This window comes from Atractosteus spatula, chromosome 1, assembly GCF_055471065.1.
Source record: "Atractosteus spatula isolate fAtrSpa1 chromosome 1, fAtrSpa1.hap1, whole genome shotgun sequence".
Taxonomy (NCBI): Eukaryota; Metazoa; Chordata; class Actinopteri; order Semionotiformes; family Lepisosteidae; genus Atractosteus; species Atractosteus spatula.
Window position 1 is genome coordinate 75,710,317 of NC_142706.1, and position 22,692 is coordinate 75,733,008.

Genomic DNA, 22,692 nt, shown 5'->3' on the forward strand with positions numbered 1-22,692 from the left:
GCGAGGCTTAATAATAAGGCAGAATTAAGTGTTTCTGAGCTTCCCAAATGAGGCCCCATTTCTCTGTTCATCTCTGTGGTGCAGCCACAGAGAAACTATTCATGCAAGATGATTTAAGGTTTCCTAGGACAGCTCCCAAAGGGGGATGCACTTAGCTAAGTCTGGCTATCATGATCAATGGTCATCCACTGGCGCCTATCAGTCTAGGGAGTGCCGGATGGACATCTGGACTGCATTACTAAGTGTCAGGACTAAGTGACTCATATCTCACCTTGATCAACCAATCAGGGACTGGTAGGGCTGAGTAACCCACGTGGGACTCTGATGCCCATGGAACTTTCAGCCAATCAACGAGCTGAAGTTCCTCCAGGTAAAAACAGGCAACACAGAGAGCCTGAAAGATTCAACAAGATTCAGATTCGGGAGATTCAGTAAGATTCTGGAGAGGATTCTGTGGACTGTTCTAAAGGGAATTCAAAGGAGAATTCCAGGGCAGGACGGCCCAGGAGCAGAAGGCTCCCAAGGGCAGGACATTCTCGCAGCGCGCCTCCTGACCATCCCGAGACTCAGCCCGGACAACCACGGAACGGCCAGTGTGTCCGAGTGCCAGAACTTTCCTTTGTTCTAAGAGTCTAGAGTGGAGGTTGCCAGAGAGTAACCAGCAGCAGGCCTCGTGAACAGGTCAGAACTGTGGACAGCTGAATCACCATTCAGAACTAGCTCTTCATCAGGAACGAACCAGTCCTCTTCCTGACTTGCTGGGACCCACAGTCATCTTTTCTCCTGTGCACAAACTTTGCTAGTTAAAGCCAACACTAACTAGCCGGTCAGTGAGCATCTGCAGCGCACCGTCGCAAGCCGCACAGCACAGCCTGGCACGGAGCCAGAGAGCGCGGATTGGACAGCAACAAGCCTGCAGCTGATTGTTTGTGCCTGCAGGAGATCTGAATCCCCAGAAATTGGATGAGTATTCAACTTCAATGCATTACAGCTCGAGAATTCAATTGTTATCCCAACCAGTTGATATCAATTTAATTCCTAAGAGTTATGTACTTGTTTTGAGTATCTAATGTAGAAGTTGTAACCAAGTTCATTTACGAAACGGTCTTAATGAATGATATACTGAACGTATGTCCTCTTGATATGTGTAACACTTCGTAACTGATTGAATATATATCTTTTGTATTCTGATAACCCTCTCGATAAGATCTGTTAGGTTTAAGGCATACTCTATGTATTAATAAATGTATCCTCGTGTATTAGTACCTGTGTGTGTGCGTTGTTTGAGTTATATCGCATGGTTGGATTCTAAAGCCATCAAAAGAATCAACTTTGTGATTTACTGCTACAATTAATAATTGTCTCAGTAAATGCCCAAACCCTACAGAACTGGTGCCTTCAGAGAGCCACTATGATTATTTATTTGGCGTCCCTGAACGGCTATGAAACACTACATTTATGGCGTCCCTGGGTGGGCGTGGCAAGACTGAAATGAATCAACCAAGCGGAATAATTCATATAAAACGCCGCGGGTTTCATACACGACAATACAGTGTGCTGAAAGCCGAAAGGAAAAAAGTTCCCCTTGCTCTTTAAGCAGTGCTTGATTGTTTTGTGATCTTTTGCAATCTACCAGGTTGATTGCATACCTGATCTTGTGGTTTTCTGTGGTAAAACTGTGATTTCGTACTTAAAAGTAATACTCTTTAAGTTTAACGATGGTTGCTAAAAGGTCTGAATTCGAGTCGCTTTTAAGCACTCTCTCTAGCAGCGACAAGTCTGACCACGATCTCTTCCATATCTCCGTCAGCGGAGAAGCTAGAAGAATAAATCTCCATTCTCTGAGAGAGCTAGCGAAGGACATAGAGAGATTTGACCCCGCAGTGTCAGAGAATAATATCGAGAGTTATATTCAAGACCTCAGGTATAACCTGCAGTTCCTGCCAAACGCCACAGAACAGGAGAAAGTGTTTCTGGTCAGGAAAACTACCAGCAGAGCTGTACATGAGTGGATGGCTAGGCAGATGAAAGAAGTCTGTAATGACTTTGAGCAGCTATGTCAAGCACTTATCGAAGAATACAGTGCGTTTATTGACCCGACTGCCGCGATAGCCGCCGCCCTTAACATTAAGCACGAGAGAACAGAGTCCCCTCGCGAATATTACGAGAGACTTAGACGAACTTATTTTGCAGGGCGAAATGATGAGGGTTGCGAAGAGAACACACATTTCAAGGGTTTATTCATTGCGAATCTCCACCCGTCAGTCAGAAAGATGATCTTAATGCATACAGATGCACAGACCATGAAAATGACTGATATTAAGAGATTCGCGCAGAAAGCCTGGGAGTATGATGTCCAAAGTCGCTCTGAGCAAAAAGCTGCTAAAGCGACTGTGTTCGCTGTCAGAGCCAGCAGGGTTAATTCCCCCCTGCTCGAAGGAGCACAGGCTCCTGAGCTGGCTAAGCCCCGTTCCAAAGCACTCACACAGGACCGCACCCAGCGTCCTAAGTGCCATGAGAACACCGGGGAAGGGAAAGGGCTAGAAAAGGCTGAACAAAAGGATTCAGTAGCCGCCCGCCTGGCCAGGCTTGAACAAGCTTTATTAGGACAGGGACAACCGCTCCCCAAGGCTGCCGGAAGCGTGAATGAGCTGATACTCTCCACTGGAGGAGGCGGAGACCCGCCCCCTCTCCCTCCCTCAGTCTATCTGATTGAGCGGAAGGGTTCCTGCCTGGATGAGGTCAGCCACTCCCAAGCGAGTGCTGACTCCACCCCTGAAGTCACAGAGCAGGCAGTAAAACACAGAGGAAAAGCACGAAGCTTTTACCTCAAGGCTGCCATGGGAGATGTCTTACCCAGTGAGACACTGATTGACACTGAGGTTGAAAGGTGTTTGATGTCACACGGCAAGCTCAAACGGGTAGAAAAAGAAAAGGGTATGCGACTCAGAGTGGAACCTTTGGTGGATCACCAGAAAGGCAAAGTGTGGAAACAGGTCAAGGCTCCTAAGCCTTCTGTACAGAAGGAAAGGGGGGCCAAGAGGCAGACTGTGCTCACACAGTGCCCACCGAACACAGAAGCCTATGTGGAGATTCCTTCTGTTCCCTCTGGACAAGAAATAAAAATATTTTCTTGTTCCCCGGATATACAGGGAAGTCGTGCCCTGGCCAAGGTCCCAACAGCCTCCATGCCACAGGAGCGGTGCTCCGAGCAGCCGCCTGATCCACCAGGTAAAGCACACACCTTTTACATCCCTAAAGAGGAGCAGATCTCCCCACCTGGCGATGAAAAGGAGCTTTCCCTGTGCACCCTGGCACCCAAGAGGGGTCAGGACCACCACCCTGCAGTGGTGGAAGGGATCCAGATGGCAGGAGAGCAGGTTGGTGATGTAGCCCTCACCCTTAGCCCTGAGAGGTCCTCTATTAGTGAGGATCGGCTTGAGCAGCTGTCACAGGGCCACCGCCAGGTGCCCCTGGTGCAACATTCACAGGTTAGACAGGAGGTCCAGCTGGACGCTGAGACTACTGCGCTGTGGACACACCTGATCCCAGATGCCGATTCCCTCTGCTGTGACCCAGGGAACCTGCAGTCAGGTAACATTATTTCTCACAACTACCAGGTAGTGAGTGAGACTGACCTGATTGTTCCTGCCTCGACAGCAGGGTTGCCAACACACCCAGTCCCCCAGAAGGGACAGGGAATGAAAGCCGAGCCGGTTTTCTTACAGCCACCAGCTCAGTCTGTCAGTCTGAGTCTGACCAACAGTGGTTCAGCCAGACTGGAGCTGGATGGTCAAGTCACCCGCCTGCCAGTGCAGGACATCGCAAAGAGGGGTGTCAGAATCCCCGCCTGCACTGACATGGGCCTGGTGGGTGATAGTAAGTTCAAAGACAATGAACTAGCTATCCCAGTGCTGGGGCAGCTCCCTGAACCCCTAGCGAGGGAAGGGGGGAGCGAGCAGGTGTCCTACACCCACGCCCAGCGAACGATTGTAAACATGCCGATAGAGGGATTCCTCAATCAGGAAGTGTGCAGGGTGGACCTGAACAGTGAGAATGGGATAACAATCCCAGATCACTCAGGTGCTCCAGATGACCACTCAGCCGAGGGTCAGGCATGCTCCACCGCTGCACCACCCCCTGCAGGGTTCCTAGAGCACAGGCATGAACAAATTGAAAATGCAGATGCCCTGGAAAAGGAGGAGCAGCATCAGCCGCTGCGTCAGATTTCCCCAGATTTCCAGGATGTTGGTGCCCAAGATGCCACATGGCATACTGAGAAAGACACCATGTACATGCTGCGCCAGCTTAGAAAGACAACAGTCACTCAGAAGGAGATGACTGGGGTCAGCCACCCGAAAAGACTTTTGGGAGGACTGATTGCTGCCGCCACTGTTGCACGTTTGCTCTTTTTGGTAGGTTTGTTTGGTACTGGCACTCTCACCCTGACTGCCCCAAGAAGGCAGGTGAAGGAGATGCCAGAGGGTAGTGACAGACTGTATCGACAGCAGCAAAAGTTGGAAAGCTTAGGGAAAACCCTACAGGCAACTTCCTATGCAACAGGGTTAAACCTTATTCCCCAACCAGTGGACATGATTGTTGGTGTTATACAGTGGGTTTATGCTTGTGTGCAACAGGCCAGAATGTTGACACAAGACCTGTTAAGGGAGTTTAGTGCCACTGTAGCCAGTCTAACCATGGCACAAATCCCAACCCATTTGATTCCACTCTTCTCAGTAGAGGAGTGTGTGACATTAACCCCATCGCTCATAGCTCACCCAGAAGACAATCCAAGATTGAATTTGGTTCCAAATCTTGAGACGGGTATGGCTACCAAAGCTATCCATTGGCTGTGTCTAAACGATTCACCAATGAAGGATGTAAAGCTACTAACGAGCAGAGAGAGGTTAATGAACCCCATGAAGAGCAGGTGGGAAGTAAATGGCTGGTCGGCACACCACGTTTAACTGACACTGTGACTTGTGACAGCTACCACAATGCAGCTACCTAACCAACAGTTTCCTGTAAGTTCCCGAGGAGGCCATAGTACAGCTTGAACTTAACACTGTACGGTCTGGAACCAGACAATATAAGACCAAACTTGAGGTCGTGGATGCCTTCAGGTGCCACACTATTGAATTGGATAGAAATCCAAGAAACAGTAAGCCCTGAAGAGGTACAGGTAGTTGAGTTTGCTTTAATGGAACAAACCTCCAAACCACCCTAGCAGATACCCAACACAGGTGTTCTGGTTTATCGGGGGGCTGGGAACAGGAACTGTTGTTATTGTAACACTACCGCCGGGTAGCTGGATCATGACTGGATGTACTCTGAATGCTGTACTCTCACATCAAGATGTACTCCGGGTAGCATGAATGAGTCAAAGGTAGCATGTCAAAAGAAAGGAAGTGACTTCTCCCCAAATATCTACCACAGAGGTATCAGATATTGACAGTGAACTTCCTGATGTGTAATTCCTAGACTTAGATAATGTCTCCTACCGTGTTTATACATTCTCCAGATGTTATTCATCCTGTTTGTATCCAATGCTGGTTCTGGTATGAATTCTCGAGGAGTAATGTGGACATTTAAGATTAATGTTCTAATGGCAAGGGACATCACTTAACTCTGTTTTTGTTTTGAAGGCAACAACGCCTCAGGACCTCGTGACCTTCAAAAAGGGGGGATATGTAGCGGCGAGGCTTAATAATAAGGCAGAATTAAGTGTTTCTGAGCTTCCCAAATGAGGCCCCATTTCTCTGTTCATCTCTGTGGTGCAGCCACAGAGAAACTATTCATGCAAGATGATTTAAGGTTTCCTAGGACAGCTCCCAAAGGGGGATGCACTTAGCTAAGTCTGGCTATCATGATCAATGGTCATCCACTGGCGCCTATCAGTCTAGGGAGTGCCGGATGGACATCTGGACTGCATTACTAAGTGTCAGGACTAAGTGACTCATATCTCACCTTGATCAACCAATCAGGGACTGGTAGGGCTGAGTAACCCACGTGGGACTCTGATGCCCATGGAACTTTCAGCCAATCAACGAGCTGAAGTTCCTCCAGGTAAAAACAGGCAACACAGAGAGCCTGAAAGATTCAACAAGATTCAGATTCGGGAGATTCAGTAAGATTCTGGAGAGGATTCTGTGGACTGTTCTAAAGGGAATTCAAAGGAGAATTCCAGGGCAGGACGGCCCAGGAGCAGAAGGCTCCCAAGGGCAGGACATTCTCGCAGCGCGCCTCCTGACCATCCCGAGACTCAGCCCGGACAACCACGGAACGGCCAGTGTGTCCGAGTGCCAGAACTTTCCTTTGTTCTAAGAGTCTAGAGTGGAGGTTGCCAGAGAGTAACCAGCAGCAGGCCTCGTGAACAGGTCAGAACTGTGGACAGCTGAATCACCATTCAGAACTAGCTCTTCATCAGGAACGAACCAGTCCTCTTCCTGACTTGCTGGGACCCACAGTCATCTTTTCTCCTGTGCACAAACTTTGCTAGTTAAAGCCAACACTAACTAGCCGGTCAGTGAGCATCTGCAGCGCACCGTCGCAAGCCGCACAGCACAGCCTGGCACGGAGCCAGAGAGCGCGGATTGGACAGCAACAAGCCTGCAGCTGATTGTTTGTGCCTGCAGGAGATCTGAATCCCCAGAAATTGGATGAGTATTCAACTTCAATGCATTACAGCTCGAGAATTCAATTGTTATCCCAACCAGTTGATATCAATTTAATTCCTAAGAGTTATGTACTTGTTTTGAGTATCTAATGTAGAAGTTGTAACCAAGTTCATTTACGAAACGGTCTTAATGAATGATATACTGAACGTATGTCCTCTTGATATGTGTAACACTTCGTAACTGATTGAATATATATCTTTTGTATTCTGATAACCCTCTCGATAAGATCTGTTAGGTTTAAGGCATACTCTATGTATTAATAAATGTATCCTCGTGTATTAGTACCTGTGTGTGTGCGTTGTTTGAGTTATATCGCATGGTTGGATTCTAAAGCCATCAAAAGAATCAACTTTGTGATTTACTGCTACAATTAATAATTGTCTCAGTAAATGCCCAAACCCTACAGAACTGGTGCCTTCAGAGAGCCACTATGATTATTTATTTGGCGTCCCTGAACGGCTATGAAACACTACATAGGTGATGCTAGTGAACATCACCCTTAAAAACTGTTATATGCCTGCGGGCACTTCCGTCAGCCTGCTTGAGATAAAACCTATAGAATGCCTCTTATAGGTCTTCCAGTTCTATCCAAAATTATATGGAATCCATATATACATACAGATAGTGATGAAGCACATTAGCTCATATACAGTTGGATTTGCACGCAATTAACTAAACCCTGTTTCTCAAATTAACTCTAAGACAAATATTATCCAACAGTGACTTGTTTGTACTGTACAAAGGGAATTGTTGTACAGTAGGCTTTCGAAAGCTGTACAGACCATACAGGACTGCCTCACAATCTACACCACACAAACAACAAGCACACCACCAGACAGCGAAGCATCGTTTCATTTGGATTTTGGTACGATAACACGAGGTGGTAGGGTTAAATCCAAGCAAGCCCATTTTCTTTTTAGTAAATGTCTTTCCATTAACTCTGAAAGTGTGTATGTGTGTTACACTACTGAGCCATGTCCGGCTCAGTAAATTGAAACACTGCACACAAAATCCCACAACAGCTCCTCTGCGAGGTACTATGCAAAACTGTCTGCCTAGAACCCCGCAGAGCAGCTGTTCTGTCACACCGCCCAACACTGTCGACAGCAGGGAGCATCACAGACACACAAACGCACAACGTACACACTGCAACTTGCACAATGCGCACTCTGACAAGACGGATGCGCCGACAACAGAACCGAAACCTTTTGTTTTTCGATGTTCTCTGCTGCCAGGGGAGAGGCCAGGCAAAGAGACTGATGAGTTTGGAATGAGCGGAGGGGTGTGTGGTGGCCTGGCCACCAGGGGGCTCCCCCCCGTTCGGCCACTGCGCCCCAGCCAGGGCCCGGGCCTGGAGCAAGGGGGGAGCTGAGGTCGAGACAGAGGCGGGCTGGCGGGACAGGAGGACCCACCGGCTGCCAACTGGCAGTGCCCCTGGCAGCCGCCAGTGCTAGTCTCCCTCACCTATTCCCAGCGCTGACGCTGCACTGATACCAATCCAGCGAGCTGGGCAATAAACAGGTCCATGCACATACTGTTTAACTCAGAAGGATGCGGAAGGAATTCCATGTGAATAACTTCTTTTGCTCGTTTTTATTGTGCAGAACGTGTTACTGCTGTAATCCTCAGATCCAAAAAGGTCCAACCAGAATCTACCCTGTCTGTCCACTACGTGTGAAGTAAATAAGGCTGCCCTGTGTATGATGTTTTTAGCCCAGAGTTGTACATCATATGTCTTTCTGGGTCAAATACAGACACGCTGACCACATTAACTGAAGTACTGCAGGATACAGAGACGGTATCCTGCTCATCTGAGACTCAGATGATGCTGGTTATAATGCTCTTACAACAGACTCCTCAAGCTGAAAGAATGCACATGTTTTGGCTAATAAACACTATACTGCATTACCCATAACATCCAGAAAGAGGCAAAAAATGAAGGAGCTTCAAGTCTTTAACAGGCATTAGGGCAGCATTTGACAGCAATTATATCTCAGTTCCTGTTACTGTGCCTTTCTGCATGGTTGCAGCACTATTACTTCAGAAAAATGCTCAAGATTATTTTTTTTTCCACAATCTGTTCAGTCTCCACCTCCCTCGATATTCTGCAGGGATCTGGACTCTTGGCTGGACAATACAGAAAGACAACAGTATTATCCAACAGACAGAGAAAGAAAAGCACATTTGTATGGAAAGTACCATTAATATGCTGCTTTAAATTAGAACCCTCATTACTGAGACCTGTTAAGATACAAAATAAGGTTCACAAAAGTAAATACCTACGTCCTGTAAAAAAAAACAACTACAAGAGCCTTTGTATATTTGATAAATTTTACTTCTTTTGAATCTGCTTACCGGGCTTTGCAGACAGGGTCAACATACCAGTTTAAACTGGTACAAAAACGTCTTTAACGAGCACACTGGAATTCTTAATATTTTCACACACTTTGTTCAATGTAGACTAGTGTTCAGGGAGAGCCCTGGCATTTTATTTTGTTAAAGTTGTTTGTAATTCAAACTCAGACAGGTTCATAAAAAACTTTACTACTATTATTTTAAGCGCTGAAGAAATGGGTCATTGTACGTGTATGAGCAAGTCTGTAAAAGAATATGGCTAAACACTGTACAGCTCTGACCCACACCTTTTACCATAAAATGAAAAACCTCTTTCCAAACTCTGGCAATGCACATCATCATGCCGGCTGGAAAAACAATTTAACAGTCCTCTGGAAACAATATCCTCATCCTGCCTTGTAGAGACGAATGCCTCAGATTGCTCTGCAGCTTGTATCATGGTGTTCTAGACTCTTTCTGCTTTCTGAGAGCTGCTGCCTCAGGGGTGCACATCGCCCCCTGGGGGTCTGTCCTAGGAACAGCCTCTCTGCTGTGCCCTCCTTCCCACAGGGCACCGGTGCGGTCACTCATGTCATGCACTTTGGAAATCGAAGCTTCTGTTTCAGAAAAAAGGGTTTCTTCCAGCACCTTCTATAATCTTTACACAGAAAATCAGCCCCACAGACGACAAGACCCTGCACACAGTGCAGTACCTTATAGCCTAAGATAATCACACACGTTTGGACAATATCAGCAAATAATGTCACAGTTTTACACAACCCAACGAAAATGCACAAAAACCTCAAATATGTCATACTACAAAGAAAACATGTCTTGGATATGTAGTTTAGCCCTGCACTGACACTGCATACAGTGGCTTCAGAAGTCATGACAATTCACTCTCTCAATTTCTCTCTTCTTGACCTTTTTCAAAACTAAGTTAATTTTCCCATTTTCTACTCTACTCTTCATGTCCTCGCTAGAAGAAGCTACAATACGATCACTGAGTCTGCATTATCTTTAATGCAGTTCCTGGCTCTCCAGCAAGAGAAACCAAAGCTCTTACATTCATGCAAGCGCTTTCTTATTATTTATTTATATATGTATAATAGAGATGTATAGATTAAAGAATTTCACTGTATAATTTCTGTTGACATTAATGGATTTACCATTTTAACTTTATAGACAAGGTGTGCACTTCCACCCTTTTTCACTGTAAAAAGACTTTTCGCGCCATTTTAGCACTTAATTTTTTTCTTTGAGAAGGAAAGGGCTTCTGACACAACCAGTCTGCTAGCATTAAGGCATGCTTGCATTATCATTTGTGAAAGAGACAAAATGAAGAAACCTCACCAACAGGAGTACAAATGCTTAATTTTCATGGCATATGTAAACAGAAAATGCACATATTATAATGTTTGACATTTTCTTTCTTTCAGGACAAAATGGTGACACAGTCCAATGTATTGGATCCATGATCTCTTGAAGAAGTGATACCTATCCATTACACAGTAAGATTTTGGCATACTCTCCTCCTTAAATATTTTATCGGGTGCATCCAATTGCACTATTAAGGGGCTGATTTTAGAAAAGACTGCACTGGAATGGAAAGGAAAGTCCGATAGTGAGGAATCCCAATGAAAGAAAAGATGAGGAGAAAGGTAGGTCATTCTGAAACTTTCCTCATCTCCTTTCTCTTTGAATACAGTTCTTTTGAAGAGTTGATATACATTACTCCCACTATATTTATGTTGAACAACCTCATTTTCTTCAAACAAAAGGCTGTACCCCACACAGCAAACATATTAAGGAGGAGCATGTGTGCAGTGACAGTCCTTTAAGACTCTATTCATGAATAAGTTTTCTCATTGCCATAACTAGACCTGAGAAGCCCAGATGATACACAACCCTGGAGCGGGGATGAGAGTCACCAAAGGGACAGTCAAAACCTCAGTCTCCTACCCTGAACAGAGAAGGAGCTCACTTACTTTGTCTTTCTCTACAAAGTCCACATAGGAGGTCCTCTCGATCTCCACGGGCTGGCCCTGCCGGTCGTACAGCGCCAGGACGAAGTGGAAGAAGTTGGACTTGCGCAGGTTGGAGGGAGGCTGCTTCTCGTAATGAGCCCGTGCCAGCCCCACGCCACTAGAGCCGAGAGAGGAGACCAAGCAAAGAAATGAAATTTTACCTTTGTACGAGAAATGGAGCGGTACAGAAGTTCAGGAGGAAGATCAGGTCCTAATCTTGCCCACGTCTGCTTTCTCACGTGTATATCTCATCTTCCAGGCTTCCATTAGCGTGCTTCTCTCCCACCCCTCCCACCACCCCATCTCCACCCCTGTAGCAGCTCCCTGGCTCATTCCTGCTGAAAATGAAGCGGATTCAATCAGCCTCATCCTCACCGGCAGGCTGCCGATTCTCCCCCCCATCACATCCACGGCCCTTGTTTCTGTGTGTGTTTCTCGGATTCACTTTTGTTTGGCTTTTTGTTTCCACTGCAACAATGTAGGCATTTGGATTGGAAAGCCCCCAAAATACACCGTCTGCTGCTGCTGCTGTCAGGTGCTGCTGGCAACCGGCGAGCAGCTCCACAGCCTGCCAGCCCAAGGCCCTTCGCTGTGCTCGCCTCCCCTGGGCCTGCAGGACACCTGCACCCCGGCTCTCCCGGAGTGCCAACGAGAGGCTCCAGCCCGACACCGGTGGAGAGGCCGTATCACCCGCTAGCTTCCTGCCCGCCTGCCTCGGACAGACACTGTGGGATGCAACCAATTCCGTTTCTTCCTTTATTGTAGGAAGCCTGGCTTAACCATTAAGGCTCTTTTGATTTTTTACTTCAAAAATTTGGACAGACGAAATCATTCTAACCATCCTAAAGCTTCCATATTTTTGCATCCTCTCTTTTAGGAGTGAGAAAGAAGTTTTGCGAAGCAGCTACTGTATATCGACAGCCGAATCAGAAATGTGATTGCTATAGAATCCTAAAAACTACTTGAAAGTCATAGTCATGAAGGTCTTTAGTCTCTGTTTGCCCCTCACTGTGCTTTACAAAAGAAGCAAAAGATTTTCCTTGATATGTCTGGGTGACGATATCTAGTAATGAACTAAGAAACTGATGTTTAGCTATTTAAACAATAAGGGAAGCAATTTAAAATGGACAGCTGTCTACCATTTTAGAAAACCCTGCTACCATAGGAAACAATTAATCTGTGGCTACAATGGATAAGCAAAATCTGAAATCTGACTGAAACATTGACAGACAAATAGAACAGTTGCAAAAACATGTGATAGGAACCTCTAGCTATTTATAATAATTTTTATCATAAAAAGAGTAATTACAGACTATCATGTTGAAAGATAATGTCACTGATTTTTTTTACTCTGATCGCACCGATGTGGGATTGTGTTGCTAGCATTTCTGTCTTTGTCTGGAATATTGCTGCTCCGGCAGTCCTTTTCCTAAATATTCAATACATACATTTTAAATTGGCTTGACAGATACCCTTCTCATGGGTACCTTATAAAACAGAAAATTAACTTCTACATCCATGACTACATATGTCTATGTGCACATACAAAATCAAACAAATTCTCTCCTTTCTCTTTGTGGTTAACTCTTGTGTTCAAAAAGAAATGCTTCCTCTCCTTGAAGGAACTGAAATGTACTATTTTGATTTTAACTTTGCTGCCTGGGTTATGCTTTAATTTCATAGCAAAAAGCAGAATTGTTCCCTCAGAAAAAAGACAGATTTGTGTCTTTGTTATTCATGTTTTCGCAATCCACATGATTACGGCTGCTGCTGCCCTCGTCAAGCCTCTGTAGCAGTACTCAATCGCTAATTGGCAGAAACAACCAGATTGTTAAAAGCCATCTCCTGAAACAACAGCTTATCTAAAGGCACTCCTGCTGCTCACAAGGCGAACTGGATTCAAGACGATATTCTGTCGCAACACACTGGCAGAGTTTAATTGCACTGAAGAAAAAAAAATATTCTTTGGAGATGGAGAAATTCCGTTTTTACATGAATGTTCCTATTAGCATACATAGCTACTGTATACCTAGAAAGCTTAAAATCTATCAAGAGTTCAGATGTGTTCAGGTAGTTTAGGAAATGTTAAGGGCTTAAATGATAGTTTAATACAAAAATCACTTTCTATCATTCATAGCAATGAACAAGCAACAGTAAGTTATTGTACACTTTATCTTTTTGGAAAATCGTGTTATATCCTCGCGATTAATTTTTCATCTGCATCCTAAACTGTGGTAATAGGTGGCTGTTTCTAACGCAGTGCAAACAACACTCAACTAGGCTAGCTACAGGCTCTGCAGAATTAATCCATTCTGCCGCGCAGGACTGCCAGCAGAGCACCGCGAAACTGTCCCACATGCTCCAGCACCAACACGGACAGGTGCGGAACGAACTGTCAGCCTCCGCCGTGATTTCAGTTGTGACTGTTCGCCCAGTTTTGTTTTGTTTTTATTATTATTATTATTATTCTTTTAAATTAAACTAACTCGATACAGACATTTTCTGCTGAAAGCAAAAAATAATCATTTGACTCAATAAAACTGAAAGGTCTTACGAATTAGAAATCCACCGACAAGGGAAAAAATTCGATGCGCTGCACGCTCAGAAATATATACCTATAACCTTTTCGTGAATATAAAGAAAAATAGAAAGTTTGGAATGCGATCAATCTTTGACGAAACAAATTAATACAGTGATGTTTGTGCTGATGTTATTAGTTGTACTGCAGACAGCCTTTTCCAGGGTGACTAACTAGATCTAAAATTTACAGTGAATGTACAGTATCTATAAGGAACAAATTCGCAGATACAATAAGGGGAAACAAATTAAATTAATAAAACAAAAAATCATGTAGGAACACAAAGGAGCTAGTCAAACAGATGAAAAAATAAGAATTGACCGTAAGTGCAGAAATCGCAGCTATTGCACCGACACGGGCTTATTTAATTTTTTTAACGGGCTAACCATCAGACTCGAAGGACAGAAATCTCTGTACGTTACGCCGAAATGTCTGTTAATATGCATCCACGCGTCTCCGTCGAAATTAAATCTGTCCATCAATTTGAAACTCGCACGGTGGAGAAGGAAATCAAACCGCCACCTCTACGCATCCCAGCTACACAGGTGTGATCCGCTTTCTGCTTCGACAGGTTTTCTCGCCAAATGGCTGAGTCGCGGCGCGCGAGAAAGAAGGCGCCACACACGGATTTTCACCCACATGCGAGGCACTCAGCCCGCTTCAAGCACAACAGAGAAGTTTTGTTTTAAATAAAGATGAAATTGGCAATGACGGGCTTTATTAAAAAGACGAGAATGCTAGAAAGTGTGGTAGTTAATTACCAGGGACTTTTCTCATTAGGAGTAGAAATTGCACAAAATAATAATGATAAATGCATCAAAGCTGCAGATGCCTAGACGCGGAGTTTTCACAGAAGGCCGGGCTCCCTGTATCCAGTTTATGGCTCGTTCGTTTTCATTCAATGTAGCAAATAGTAATTATGATAAATGAAAAAACTGACCCGAGGCTAGAACTATTCCAGCTTGAGGGCCTTAAAACGTTGGGGAAATGGATATTAAGCCGAGAGTCTGTGAAGCAATTTTAAAAGGGAGAAATCTCAGTTAATGTACAAAAAACAATTAAAAGAAACTGGCCTGTAAAACAAATGTTTCGAGTATGTATGTGGATAACCCATACAGTAGATTTTACATTCTGTACAGCTCTCTTATCCTGAGGCGGCCGTGACGCTTGTCCTACCCAATACACATCCTCTTCCGTATGAGGCCTGCTCATTGACGACGCGCACTGCAGTGCTCCGTCTTACACTGAACCCGAAGACAGAGAGCGGAAGATGTGGCAGTAAAGGCAGACACGATTTAAAACAAACTTCCTAATTATCCCCAAATCTCGGACCCAGCAATAAGTAGCTCTCAGTGCCGCCCTGCAGCTACAGCAAGGTCTCCTTCTGGTGGAATGCAGGGGCGGACAGAGCTCTGGGCTGTATCAGCAGGACTGGGGGTCCAGTCTGGGACGGGAAGTGCTATCCTGCCCAAGAGCCAGCAACTTCCCTCAGCGTGAAATCTGCTGTATCAAAGGGTCTTGAGGCAGACACTGTAAAACTAATTTGTTCTCAGTTGGAATAAAAATAAATTAAATAAACACCTCAATTGACTTTTTTATTTTCCCCAAAGAATGCATGAAGGGGAAGTGTCTCTGCCATATGTTAAACACTGCTCTGTTAAATTACCCTTGGTCCCTTCCTGCAGTGTTGCGCTCAACATCTCCCGCTCTGTCTCTGCAGGGCTGGCTGGCGTGTGTGGTCTCCACCCCGCGGTGTCCACGCTCTCATCTCTACTGCCGCTCAACGGGCTCGCACCGGCCGCTCGGCCGCCCGTGGGACCAGAAACTAAAACGGACCGCAGTTTATACCGATCAGAATCGCGCACAAGCTCGCAGAGCTACTGCAGCAACACTGTCTGCATCGGTCCAAGAAGCGACCCGGATAACTGTGTCTGTGTCTTACAGATGACGAAACAGCCCTCATCACATTATTCTACAGGTCCACGTCGATTTGCAGTTCAGGCGCTGCTGTAAACGAACAACTCATTGGACTGGTCATCAGCCACTGCTGGCCGGGGTTTCTAAAATGATATTGGACTGTGTGAAGTCGTCCTGGGATAGTCTAGGACTCTTCATCATTCAATCACTAGATTGAGAACCTGCCTTCCAGGTGTAAACTTCTTGCAAGACAGCATTTCACTTCTCTCGCAATGAATAAGTCATATGGGAATATTAATATCTAAGTGGGTCACCTGTATCGTGGGAGGAAAATAACGGGCTCATGCGATGGCTCAGAAACGCCAGCTCACTTAGAGCCAAGCCCTTGATCCCAATGTCAGGAGCTGATATAAAACACAGAGCGTTAGCATATTAATAACAAGAGTGATGAGGTATGACGAGGAAGTCTTTAACGAGCTCTGGTGCTTATTTAAAGAATGAATGGGCTATTGCAGTTAACGAACCAAACACAGCCACCTTGTTTGTACAGATCTGACACTTAAAAATAATCCAGTTCTGGCCCGTTGCCATGATGTTAATCAAATCAGCAACGATCAATCCTCCCACAATTCTCCCGCTAGCTACCGCTGAGCTTTCAGCCAGTGGCTTCAGGTTGCATTCCTTAAGATAACACAGAGGAACCTGCACTGTGTCACGGTGGATACATTAGGAAACTCAAGCATGTGTATGTGTTGTTGTACACATAGTCAGTCCTTGCTCATAATACGCTGCATAATACCTGCATATACAGAAATTGTGATTGTCTTATATGAAGTGAAATTAGAACAATCAAATTTTTAAACCATTAAACTACTAGCAATTAAACAAGAAAGAATGGCCACATGGCCTCTTCTCATTTGTAACCTTTCTCATGTTTCTGTGTTCTAAATGATGTATTCTACCTTGAATACAGCAATCACAGAGGAACTGTCTTTGAGAGTATAATATGTACATATTATATATGTTCAGTAGAGTCTGTAATTTATTCATAGAGATGCAATTACAGCTGCATATTTTTTCACATCTACTGTAAAAATCACCTTCCCTCCACACATTCATCTACCCCTTATTAGAAGTGTAACACTAGCTAATGACTTAAAATCTGGGAAATACAGTATAGAATCTACACCTGGCTTTAAAAAATGAACAAGGATGTCATGCTCTCCCCTTTGAGAGAACCACCGAAAAAGAAAAGCCTCTGTCAAAATCCTGACACTGAAAAGACCTTTCAGACACTCAGCATGGGGTAATATCATTAGAGAGGATGTGGTCCTCTTTCAGTCAAACAGACACAATTTAAAATTAAGCATTTCTCCATTTCTCACTGACGCCTGCGTTTTAGACACTTAAGACTATAAAAGCCAGTGATAAATAATAAAATATAAAAAGACGGCCTAAAACGTTCATCAGATTCTCTTTTTAAAGAGGCTTTAGTGCTATAATTTTGTTCGGCTAGAGCAGCTCTCCAGCTCACAGCGCAGTGAAGTTTTTGAAACATCCTCCAAGACAGCTACCCACTGCATCGAGAGCCTATGGAAAGCTTGATTTCATTTAACGCACGCAAACTAATTGAATACGGCGCTCTCTGCCCGTTAAATTTTATTTGGGTGCATTGCCAATATTGGCTTTTTAATCAGAATAGGTTACGATAAAGTAGACAAAAAAAACAGTATTACATTTACGTGGCAAATTCAACATATTGAAGCAATTGCACGTGTGCAATATAGCATTATAACACTGACATCAATGAGACTTTTGCGTAACACTGCTTTCTTCCAGAGCTAAATGCAAATCAGGGAGCCGGTGAGGTAGTGCACAAGAAGTTGGCACATGTTTTGACATCTGCCTTTATCAGGGCTTAATCATCTGTGCCTCCTGTTTAGAATTAAAATACAGACGCTTGCTCATATCACGGTGCCAAACAGATGAATTAATAACAAATAAAAATAATACTATTCATTAATATTTCCATGGGTTCTTAAGGCTAAACTTCAACAAACCTGCATGACTAAGAAACTTGGATTAAAGGCAGAATTATCTCACAAAATCGGGCTCCAACAGTTTTTTGCTGCTTTTTTTTCCTGAAATGATTGACCCCTAATGCAAAAGCAGAGGACTGCAGGAAGTGCGCCCCAACACTTCGCTGGGACTGGTGTCCCCCGAGCCTTTGGGTGATTTCTCCACAGACCAGATTCAGTGTCACTCACGCACACACCCTCTCTCCTCTCAGAGTCGGGTGGGGGTCTCCACACAGTGGCGGCACCGGACAATGCAGACTGGACAGGACTGGACTGCACATTGAAATAGCTGCAAGCCGCAGCAAAATCCATCGGTCTCCCCGTCGTGATGTCATTTCAAATCTGGGTCTGCGAAGGAACTAAACTTCCTGCACACCGTCATGATTCTTTATGAGGGGTCCAGCCCACCAGGGCGTTTTGGTCCCATGGAAGGACAGCAGTTCCTGTGTGATGAAATAGTGCCCTCTGGGCTCTCTGGGGTACAGACAGGCAATCTGAGCTCTTCTGCGCAGTGACCAGTCACTGGGATCACTGACCTTGCCAGTACAATGCAGACACGCACTGCGTCCTTTCCTAAGACGCAGGGGAGATGTGCAAAATATTAACACTGATCAGATTTGGTATGTCTCCACAAACAAATCAGATTTAGTGTCCATCCATATATACTGTATAAGATGCTGTATATACAGTAGTACCATGTCACTACTATTCCAATAACATGCACTGTGCATGTGCTCAGGTAACATTCGCAAGAAGTGAAATAACTGAAAATAAAGCTATCCTGTAATGCTGGTTTTGACTTAATTAAATCCTTGATCTAAATCCTTTTACACCTTTTAAAATTAAATGTTTTCTTGAGTTCCTATTGGCGTCACTTCCCAATTATTTCAAGAAACTGACACGAAATTGGAGCACTTAAGGCACAATCTAGTTAAGGTCGAAATGAATTTCCTTTAAATCTCAGTTTAATACATCACAGGATGTTGGGTTTTTTTTTTCGGTAAGCACTGGTGTGCCTAAAAGTGGTCCCCCTGCCCCTCGCCTCGCGCCGCTATGTACAGTAGGAGCAGGGTCCCATGTGGACGGGCTCGATTCCACGGGTGCAACAGCACAACAGGTAGACTTGCCTGACAGAGTTTTAGCGAATTTTCTCCTCTCGATGTGGATTGACAAAACACGCTCCTTAAGTAAGCCGCAGGGAATCTGAGCTAATGACGGCTGCATTTCCATATTTTACCTCGCGCAGAGTTCAAAGTGTCAGGTCTTTTCTCAGTGGAAGAACTCTGCATAAATCACTCAAGATTTAAAAACAGGACACTGAACCTGGACAGGTTGTCATTTCGGGGAGAAAATACTACAGCTGTTTGTGGCTTATTTTAGCAGTCTAATGAGGCAGGGGAGAGAGACATTAAGCAATTGGTTTTTGAACAATCAATACTTATTGGTAAGCAGAGGGATGGGGAAAAGGCAGGTCTCTTAGCAAGTCCAGTACTTTGACGACCAGACTGAGATCAGCAGGAGGACCTGACATCCTGAACTTTCTCCCGCATTTCATTAACAAGCAAAAAGCAAATCTTTTGACTCATGCTTCACACTGGTGACATTAATTCAAGATACTTAGTTGTGCTTCTGTAACATTCCAGCCAGTTGCTGCACTAACCTTGATAAGCCTGATGATCCTTTGCCTCCTTCTGTTTACAGAAACACCGACAAGGCGCTGAATATGTTCAGTCCGCAGAATGTCCTGTACATTTTAACTCTGTTCAAGCCAAGCCACTTGAGAAAATCCACGACAATCAATAGGCACATTGTAAAAGCCTTTTGGAAGCCTTCTTCTCACTGTATGGCATTAAAATGTAGCACGCGTAAGGTAAGAATAGTATTCGAGTTTCATTCTGCTAGCTTTCAGAAATGATTTCAACACATGCAACTTCACTGGAAACAATTTTAATTTTTGAAATACTTATTTTTGCTTATTTTAGTCAGCCACATGTATTGTTCTGTAATTAAGTACAAACTCAAATATAATTTTCATTGTTTACAGCATTCTGTGATTCCTTGATTTAATTTTCTAAACCTTTATTAAACACAGAAAAAAATACCAACTCTTTCAAGCGGACTGTATTCAATACATAAGTGCCCTACAAACAGCTCTAGCACTTTCAAGCTCTATAGCACATTAGAATTGCAATGCACTGCTTCTTTAATCATAAACATTATTACTTACTGTAGCTAAAGGCTTCCAGCTAATATCTAATTTGTTAGTAATTGCAGCTAGATAAGAAAAACATTTTTAGCAACTTGATATTATTTTATGTAGCTTGCTGAGCAAATTACAGATAAATGTTACTAACCATTAAGACACAGAAATTAAAAATCCAGGAACTGGTAGAAACTGCAGTCAAGGGGTAGTAAAGACATTCTACGTGCTGATCGTAATAACATAGCACCAGAACGATTAGTAGTAGTAGTACTAGCAGTACTGTATGTAGAGACATTCTCTAAAATAAAAAAATATTTTATGTATTCCTGGGAAAATGTATTGATACTGACAAAACAAACTTCACATTAGCTAGCCTTTATTGTTTTTTATCTAAGGAATAAGTAAGTGTTAGCTGCCCTAACTAGAAAATTAGAACAAAAAATAAAGCCAATGAGTTCAAAGTCTAAACACGCCTGCAGTTTTCCCTGAGTGTCTGGGCTGTTTTATTCAGATACACTATTCGGCAAAGCCAAGCCAAAGATTTCCTTTGCTTGTTCGCTGGTCCGGTTAGTGTGGCCACACCTGCGTTTTATGACACTGCAAATCATACAGCCACCATGCGCTACAAGCATGCAAACATTTATAGATATAATTAGTAGCCTGCAGCTGAAGTCATTAGCTGGTCACCTGTATTCTTCTAATGGGGTTATAAATGATATAGCTCTTGTGCAGTCACTGACTAATTGTTTGCACATTTTTTCCTGCTTTAATAAAACACTTGTTTCAATATGTACTTTCCCTTTCACAGCACCTAACTGAATCAGTGTATATCACAGCAATTAACCTTCTGCTAGGGAAATACGTAGTAAAATTACTCACTTACTCATATCGTTCTGTTCTCCATTAAATGTTAGGAAACAAGAACAGCCCTCCTGAGTTTGTTTAAATAGCCAGAATGAGAAAAGTGTGGCAGCCCTGTTTTCTTTGACTTTACCCTTACAAAGAAAAGAAAACTTGAGCATTTGTGGAATACTGGCTACCTCCCGATAATGACCCAACACATTCAGGTGGGGTGAAATTGAGGGGTAGATACAATGCATACAGGCTTGGTATTAAAATTAACTGAAATGAATACAAAACACAGTGCATGGTATATCTAGTTATCGTACTTTCCTGTAAAAAGGAATTCCTTGAGGAAATAAAATATGTTCTTTCTGTTTACTTTGGATGAAATCACGTAATTTCGTGCTCTAACTGCACACATTGCCATTAAAGTGAATTTTAGGATACAGCTTGACGCCCTTGTCTTTAACTGTGTCGAACTAAATACCTTGACTTTGGCATAAACGGGGGAATTATTTGTGAGACACAAGCACCTATTTATACAAGCACTGCACGAATGCTTACACCCATACAGGAAAAACGCAATGCAATGCATGAAACATTGTATGACAAATGTTTACACTGAGCAGTGACCCTCGTGAGATCAAGTGGATTGGAAATGGATAGATTCCGGTACATATATGCACTATACTCATGTATGTTTATACAACAGAGGTATATGATAACAGAACGTTCCATTCTGCAGTATCTCATAACACTTTGAACAGGCCTGGAATCATTGCATCCAATACTAAAATGCTGTTTCAGACTACATGCAGACCACAGACATCAGGCACTAAACTGGCATTAAAACATTCCTGACCATTGCTGCTTTTGTCATTAATAGAAGGCACTGTGCACACCCTTCTAGATTCGAGTCTGGATTAGTTTAACTTGCTTTTAACCGAAGAAGCACAGATACTGCAAATGCAGAACCTACAGTTGAAAACAAAGCCTGCTCCAAATCGGGTTAAAAAATTCGAACCGTCACCACTCGTTTTGGCGACCGTGGTGCATGTTAATTGCAGAGCTCAATATCAGTTTACACTCATTCGTGTTTTTGTTCTTGAAGAGGAGGCAAGTCTTGCATGTCAACATGAATGTTACACTTTGGCGTGGATATCCAAATCCAATCCTCCAGATAAAATGAGGCGAAAGTTTCTCTAAGTTGCTTCTTCTAACACTCCTGTTTGCACTGTGCCTGACCGCGGGGAGGAAACTGTTCACGCTGGTGTAGAAGAGTTTCAGCTCGTTTCTCTCCTCACACAGGCGAATTCTAGCAGTGTTATGATCCTCAGCATCCCAAACAAATTCAGAAGTGAAGCTGATGAGCATAATATGCGCACTATATTATAAGCAATTCCAGAACATGCAAGAGACAATCTGCAGATGGACTTTCCTGTGTTTTTACGGAACGTCAATGGTAATCAATTTAAGTAGTAGGACACTGCTTAGTTTAAATAACGATTCCAAATTTGATTAGTCAAGATGAATGATTTTACTTTAATAACACAAACCCTGCATTTTTTTGTAATTTTCAGAGGTGTAGATTGTTGCTTTATTACAGTGTTTCACTAGATACCTTGTACAAATATGATATAAATAAAGCGTTTCCTTATAAATTACAAAAGGTTGTGCAGACATCTGTCTCTCTTCTACAATAAATTCACACTGAGATAACTGTCAGTTACTAGATACATATTTATAGCACAAAAATGTATTCTCTATGAAATTATTACTATCAGTATATGTAAAGAATGAATAAAAATGTATAATCATAATCATATAAATTCTACTGCTAACTTTCTTTATTGCTACTGTAAGGGGAAATAGTGTACAATTCTTAAAAACCATAAACAAAAACTAAATTATCACAATTCTTTTCAAATATAAAATGGATAATTCCTTTACAAAGTATTTCCTGAAAAGTCGAGGTGGGATAGATTTTGTTAAGCAAAACTTCAAAAAGGTTGCATCTATTATTCTTTGCTTTTGC